Here is an 8,496-nt window from a genome sequence, read left to right as displayed (position 1 = left end):
CAAGTTGTTGCTAACGAAAAAGTGTGAATTATAGGGTAATACGCCCGCGCGCGATGCAAAAGCGGGGAACACATAGGTTTGTCGCGTCAAAGGGATCTGTTGCCGAGTGATCTCCTTCTCAATAATACCTCCATGGTTTGACATGGCTAACTTGTTGACGTACAACAAGGATTGAACTTCGTATTTTCCCACGGCTGTGTATTTTTCCCACGTTCGCTACTAAATTTGGAACTTCGACTTGTGTGGTTGAAATTACTTTAAAATCGGCCTATCCGGACAGGAAAATTCCGTCGATATAGCCATAATTCGACTTATAACAATTCGAATTAAACAAATAATTTACACAGTAATACATAGGAAAGAATTAGGACTTATTCAAAAATTCGACTGACGCGAATTTTCGACTTAAACAGAGTCGACTTTGGCGGACTCGACTGTATTTAAAACAATAAATCCTGTAATATGATGGTGATGAATGAAAACAATAAGGCCTATAATATAATGGTCAAGAAAAAAACATTTATAAATTCCAGTGATGCAAGTTTTAAGACAACAAGGCCTGTAATATGATGTTGAAGAATGAAAACAATAGGGTCTATAATATAAAAGTAAAGAAATAAATATTAATTCATTTCAACAAGTTAAACACTGACTCAAACATGTTTTTTTTTTTTTTTTTTTTTAAATCTCTAGACCAATTATATTCCTGGGTACAGTCATATCTCCCAATTGCTTACCCCTTCCGTCTGGACTGAGTTCGTAAACGGAAAAGTTCATAATCCAGAGTTTGGTTTTTCATAGTACTGTAAAAGTTTTGAATTCTTTCTTTGAGAGTAGTAACTGCATCGCAAAGTATTACACCCACTATACTGAAAAATTTAGGTCTTTCAAAATTAATATATATTGCTAGCGTACTTGAAGTACCAACTCGATTATAAAAGAGGTTGAGTCTTATTATCTTCAATTTCACCTGGAATAATAAAAAAGAAAAGATAAAACGAAAATCCTTAATTTTAAAACAGGAAAATGGTAGAATTAATGTCCCTGATTTTGAATCAATATGTACAGCTTTGCTGATATCATGGGTAAAACGACTGTTAAGTAAAGAAGAAGCCAATTGGAAAGAAATTCCACTTGCGTATATCAATAAAATTGGTCCTAATTTGAGTGCGCTTGAAATGCCAAACCTATGTAAAAATATAGTATTAACAAATTTACCAAAGTTCTACACCAAGGTCGTAATGGCATGGTACTCCATCGGTGGTGGTAGAAGAAAGTATCCAACTTTTACAAAGGATATAAAAGAACAAATCATATGGGGTAATCATTATATTAAAATTAATGATAAGTCACTATACTTCAAAGAGTGGATAAACGCTGGTATTATTAAATTAAAAGATTTATTAATAAACTCTGAAATATTATCTGAAAACACAATCGAAGCAAGATTAGGTAGTAAAAGAAATTGGATTGCACAATATTTTCAAATAGAAAAAGCCATTCCTAAAATTTGGCTGAACATATTGAATAGTGACAAACATAAAGTAAGTAGTAAGGAGACACATGCTGAACCCAGTATTTATATAGAGGAATCAAACAAATACATAAATATAGAAAAAATTATCACTAAAGAGTGTAGACGATACTTAGTTCAAAGAAAATCAATAAAACCAAAATGTGAAGGTAAATGGAATGAGATATTTACAGGTAATAATATTCATTGGGAGAAAGTATGGACAAAACAAGTTATAAGTTAGAGATAAAGACTCCAAAATTACCGGTAGCTAAATTTAACTTCAAATTACTATAGAATTTTACCAACTAAGAAAAGGTTATATCAATGGAAATTAGATGATTCACCATTGTGTGCAACGATTGCTGATGAAGAACACATGTTAATGACGTGCAAAAAAGTCTAGGAAACTATTGGAATAATATTGCATCTATATTTAAAATTAAGATTAATATTACTTTCAAAAATGTTATATTAGGTTATGGTTATGGTTTTATATTTATATAGCGCCTTCCACGATCGAAACCATCTCAAGGCGCTTGAAAAATATATGTGAATAATGTATGGAAATAAATGTGACCGGAAATAACCTAAACTAACCAAACAGAATAACCGACAAAACAGATAAAAATAGAATCACACATCATCACACCGTTTCACTGACCAACCAAGGCCGGTCAGCTATTGATTTCACAGGTGTCATAATGGTGTGTGGAACTAAATATTGGCCTATCGCGCAACGAAATTTAACGAATGTGAGTGGTCTATAGTGAGTTATAAAGATGTGTTTTCAATCAGCTTTTGAAAATCCCAGTTGAAGGTGCCTGGCGTACATATTCGGGCAGGCTGTTCCAAAGCTTAGGGGCAGCAACTGCTCGATCACCATAAGTTCGGAGACGACTTTGGGGAACGAATAGCACAGATTTATCAGTTAAACTGGTTATACCCAGTAACAACAGATCCATGGGTCTTACTTTGCAAATTCAATTCAAGTGTGAAAAGTCAATATGATATTAAAGCTAGAATACATTCAGGTGATAAACATAGGCAAAGATGGATTGATATACGCACTCAATAAACAAAACAAAACAAAACAAAATATTAGGTATCAGTATGGTCTCTAGCAATGTTGTTAATGTAAAGTGTTTAAAATACATACTGTACACCTTTATAAACGACTGTACTATTTAACAAATGGTTTTTATTTATTCACAAGTCGACTGTGGTTTGATGAACTGATTGAGGGATTGATTGATTATTGTTTGTTAATTCATGAAATATTATTATTGATATATTCCAATATGGGATAATTACTATTTCATAGCATACTGCACATCTTGGATCAAAATAATGAGCCATAAAGAAATAAGAGTACCAATCCGATCATTGATGAACTGTAATCATGTATATGTATGTGTTTATGTAAGTGTATGCATCTATATGCATGTACGCGTTTATATATGTGTATATATATATATATATATCTGTCTCTTATACACAGGCTACAGTCTGTCTCTTATACACATCTAGATGTGTATAAGAGACAGCATACTGAGTATTCAACGTCAACTTTGATTTGAAAGAAACAAAAATTAAGGAAAAAAAGTAACAAAAAATTTTGCAAGTTTGTATTAATATTCAAGGTTTTTTTTTTTGAGAAAAAACAAATCTATTCAAAATATTATAATGAAAAATAATGTTAAACAACGAATTATTGTTTATGCAGCTTTAAAGGGACTAACCTTTAATGGATGTTAAATTATAAGAAAGTGTTAGTTATTATTATCATTATTACTATTAGTAATATTATAATGAAAAATAATGTTAAATTACGAGTTACTGTTTATGCAGCTTTAAAGGAACTAACCTTTAATGGATGTTAAATTATAAGAAAGTGTTTATTATTATCATTATTATTATTAGTATTATTACTATTACTAGTACTATTATTATTATTACTACTATTATTCAATAATAATTATTCAAAATAAGATTTTCTTTTTAGCAAGTCAATAATCCAATCAATCCTGGGACTGTGGTTGTTGGGCATGATTTGAGCTGCAGAGTGGAAATGCATTCTTCTTAGGTCAATATCCAAATGAGGATATTTCCCTTGGACTGATGAGAGCTCCGATCCCTGGACAGACAGTATATTTCCAACTTTACTCTTTTTACATATGTCTATGCCTATTCCTACTCCTCTTTTTCTTTTTCCGACCTTTAGCACATTCTCATCTAACTTTTCAATAAAAAATACAATGGTCCTGCCATCCTGCTAATCTCAATCGGCCAATGGCCAACAAGCTAACCACTACCCACCACTAATTGCATCTGCTATTTTGTTATTATGATATTCACGCATTCTTGTCATGAGCCATGTTCTCTGGATGATTAAGCTATCTTTTCAGCCTAAGCTTAATGTCCTTAAATATTCTTTTTTTGCATTCAAAATGTGCCTCTTAAATTTAATAGGCCTAATTTCCCATAAGAACCCCTCGATTTTAATCTATTTCCATAAGCGCCCCCTTAATTTCCACTCTGTTTTTCATAAGCGCCCCGTTCGAATAAGCGCCCCGTTTGAATAAACGCCCCTGAGAAAGTGAAAAAAATATTTTAAGCGCCCGGGCGCTCATTCGCGCGAGTACGGTAACTGACTTTTTTCGTCTGCTATTGCAAAGAAGAAGGGTTATTGATTTCAAAATCTATTAGCCTAGCCTAGATGTTGACTAGCTAGGTTCGCTGCTCGTTCATTTAGAGACAGAATTATATCCCGACGACAACAAACTAGTGTAGGCCTAAGTACAGTAGGACGTACTACAGGTACTAGGCCTAGGCTTTTGTTGTAAAAGTTGAAGTGCATGTACAAAATGCGCCATAGGCCTATATTTAAAAAAAAAACATTTTGTTAATTATTATTGGTTGGCCTGAGACCGGGGCAGGCAGGCCAGCTTTACCGTAGAAAGTCCTGGAATTCGACGATGACGTAAGTGCACGTTTACAAACGCCATTGATTAGAATGAACATAGACGCGCTGAATTTCGTTTCTTTTTTTTCTTTTTTTTTTAATGAAAGATAGAATTTATCGAACATTTATCTATATAATAACAAGATTAATATTGTAGAAATTGTATTTCTGAAGATGCATATAATTCATATTTCATTTGGCAGACAATAAATATTCAGGAAGATATAATAAAAAAAATTTAATTCTAAAATGTGCATCAAATCTCAGCTATTATTAATCAGTATGTAGCCTATTATGTTTAAAGTCTTAAAATAATAATTTTGAATTAGGCCTAGTATATAACAAATAATTGTATTAAAGTTTAGGTTCTCATGATGTCAGATAACGTATTGAATATGATCTGTCTCTTATACACATCTAGATGTGTATAAGAGACAGCTANNNTCTGACTTAATTTAACGATGGCCCTGTCAGTAGTAATGACAATATTTGTGCTTTTTTTAGCCATGTAGTAAAATAGTACTATTATTTTCAGTGTACAAAATGTCAAGAAGATGTAGTAGAAGAAGAATAGGAAGAGGAAGAGGAGGGAGAAAAAGAACTTAGCTTTTTTTTTGTTTTATAATAATAAATGTTTTGAGTATATTGATATTGATTATGCGATGAGGGTTTTTTTTTTATATCTTTCTCAATCATGGTGGGGCTGAGGTAGTATTGACCTTCTGTCTCAAGTTCCTCCCTTCACCCCCACCCTCTATTTCTCCTGCTTTTACTGTAGGTCCCTAGACAATATTCAAATGAATGAAATTTTAAATCGCGATATTACAAATTATGGATTTTAGAAATCCATTAAAAAAGGCCCTCACGGGGGCCCCTAGGCCTGTCTCTTATACACATCTTGCTGTATTTTACTTATTATCTGTAATGCCAGATAATATAAAAACAAATGTATGTATCAAGAGAAATTCTTTTCATTTTGGTCCTCACTGCATGTTCTTTTTCAAAGCTTCAAATAAATAATGAATATTTAAATGTTTCAAGTCATGGCCTTACCCTGGCTTCTGGTATATAAATAGTTCACCTAACGTAATGGTACAAGTTTTGAATATGAAATACAATATTATATTTTCACTAGTAAAAGAATTTATAAAAATGTTCAATGTTGTTATATGTATACTACTCTATGTATTGAAAAGAAGGGCACTTATTTAATTGTTTTTTGTTTTTGTTTTTTTTTTCATTTTGAATGTAATGTATGATTAAATGAATAAAATGGAAAATAAAAAAAATGAGGATATTTCCTTCGGACAGATGAGAGCTCCGATCCCAACATAGACTATATTTCCAACTTTCCTCTTACATATTTGTCAGCCGATGGCTAACAAGCTAACCACTACCCACCACTACTAATTGTATCTGCTATTTTGCTGTTATGTAAATATTCACAGCATTCTTGTCATGAGCCATGTTCTCTGGACGATTATCTTTTCCGCCTAACCACCATTCGTCCTTATATAATCTTTTTCCATTCAAAAAGTGCCTCTTGAATTTAATAAGTTCCCATTAGAACCCATCGATTTTCATCTATTTCCATAAGGGCCCCCTCAATTTCCACTCTGTTTTCATAAGCGCCCTGGTTAAATAAGCGCCCCGTTTGAATAAGCGCTCCTCAGAAAGTGCAAAAAAATATTTTAAGCGCCCCGTTTGAATAAGCGCCCCTTAATAATCATAAGATTTTCTTTTTAGCAAGTCAATAATCCAATCAATTATGGGACTGTGGTTTTGGCATGATTTGAGCTGCAGAGTGGAAGCACATTCTTCTTAGGTCAATATCAAAATGAGGATATTCTCTCGGACAGATGAGAGCTCCGATCCCTACAGACAGTACGGTATATTTCCAACTTTCCTCTTACATATTTGTCAGCCGATGGAAAACAAACTTACCATACCACCGCCACTAATTGCATCTACTAATTTTCTGTTACGTAAATATTCACAGCATTCTGAGGCCCGTAGGCAGGGTTTTGATGGAGCCTCACCCTCAGTGGGTATCGATACAGATTTGCAAAGACCTAATACAAAATCCGAAAGGTCCACTGGTTAATCTCAGATAAGAAAGTATAATACATACTTCAAGTATTGAAATACACGCCATCGTGTTGGGATTCAATATTTCGACATTAATTATGTCATCATCAGGAATGTCCTAATTATCACAAAATGCTATTGCATTATATATTTGCCAGCTTATCTAACCGTTGATTTTTAATAATGTGGTATGAAATTTGTTAGAAATTGATCCTCTCCGGTGATTGCAGATTGATCGATATAATTTGAAGATCTTATATAATTTGTTGTCTATAGAACTGAAAGGTCCATTGATTAATCTCCGATAAGAAAGTATAATACATACTCCAAGTATCGAAATGCACGCCATCGTGTTGGGATTCAATATTTCGACATTAATTATGTCATCATCATTATTATGTCATTATCTATAGGCCTGCAGATGTACAGGACATAATTACGTTACTTTTTCAGGTCCCAAAAACACCCAAATTAATGAAATGAAATGAAATATTCATGAATGTAAGACCTTCAAAATGCTACTTTGTCGCTTTTCTCACAAACTCCCTCCAGGCCTCTGTCCCTGCCACCAAATTTAAAAAAGCCCACTTTTTAAAACCTTATTATTTCACTAAAATCGTTCCCAATTATCGCAAAATGATATAGTACATTTACATTTTTCTACCCGTTGATTTTTAATAATGTGCTACGAAATCAGTTGGGAATTATCAGCTCCAGTGATTGTAAGCCAACAGATGTAAAGGACATGAACAATTATAATTTCACAGTGGTGGATTCAAGGGAGAGCCCCATAAAATTATAAAAGAATGGGAAAAAAAAAAAAAAAATCATAATTAAAGTTTGTCTGAGAGTGCCATTTCCGGCCACTTTGAGGTGCCATAATCATAAAATTTCTTACCTTATGGTGGGGCTGAGGTTATATTGATCCTCTGTCTGTGCAAGTTTCTCCCTTCACCCCACCCTCTATTTCTGCTTTGACAATAATCAAATGAATGAAAATTTAAATAGGATATTACAAATTATGGATTTTAGAAATCCATTAAAAAAGGCCCTTAAAATGCTAATTTGTCAGAGCTTCCAGAAGATTCGCCCCACCCTCGCGGGGCTGCCTTGGCAGTCGCCCATCGTAAGGTCCACTTCGGTTGCAAAACGCACCTCCCCATCGAAAATCCTGCCTACGGACCTGATTCTTGTCATGAGCCATGTTCTCTGGACGATTATCTTTTCCGCCTAACCACCATTCGTCCTTATATAATCTTTTTCCATTCAAAAAGTGCCTCTTGAATTTAATAAGTTCCCATTAGAACCCATCGATTTTCATCTATTTCCATAAGGGCCCCCTCAATTTCCACTCTGTTTTCATAAGCGCCCTGGTTAAATAAGCGCCCCGTTTGAATAAGCGCTCCTCAGAAAGTGCAAAAAAATATTTTAAGCGCCCGGGCGCTTATTCGCGCGAGTACGGTACTGCAGGATCGAAAAACAGCATACGCACAGTTAAATGTAAATACGCACACGTATACTGATCACATCACTATAGCAACCGATGATTGCTACAACAGTTGGTAAAAAAAAAACTATAATTAAAAGACGGCGATTGACTTATAAAGCAATTAGTAGGCCTAGAGCATGCATCGTACACTAAATGCACATGCAAATAGTGGAATACAAGCTATTTAGGCCTATTCCACTATTTGCATTCACACCTGGGCTGTGTATATATATATTGCCTTGGTTTGGCTCCGTAATCATTAGTGGTCGTGGGACTAGCTTGGGCCCTACCTAAGCCGGTCGAACGTTTCGGTTGGGTCTATACCCTAGCTGCACTGATGAGGCCTAGAAGGCCGAAACGGATCCGTCTGCAGATATTGGGATTCCTTCCAGTGGATACTTAGTTTATTTTGTCATTCTGATCGGATTTTCTCTACTGTTC

The sequence above is a fragment of the Anneissia japonica genome, unplaced genomic scaffold (genome assembly GCF_011630105.1).
Source record: "Anneissia japonica isolate Jap-2015-1 unplaced genomic scaffold, ASM1163010v1 scaffold6788_len1366326_cov149, whole genome shotgun sequence".
Lineage (NCBI taxonomy): Eukaryota > Metazoa > Echinodermata > Crinoidea > Comatulida > Comatulidae > Anneissia > Anneissia japonica.
The sequence above is the reverse complement of the archived record's forward strand: the minus strand, read 5'-3'. Positions refer to the sequence as shown.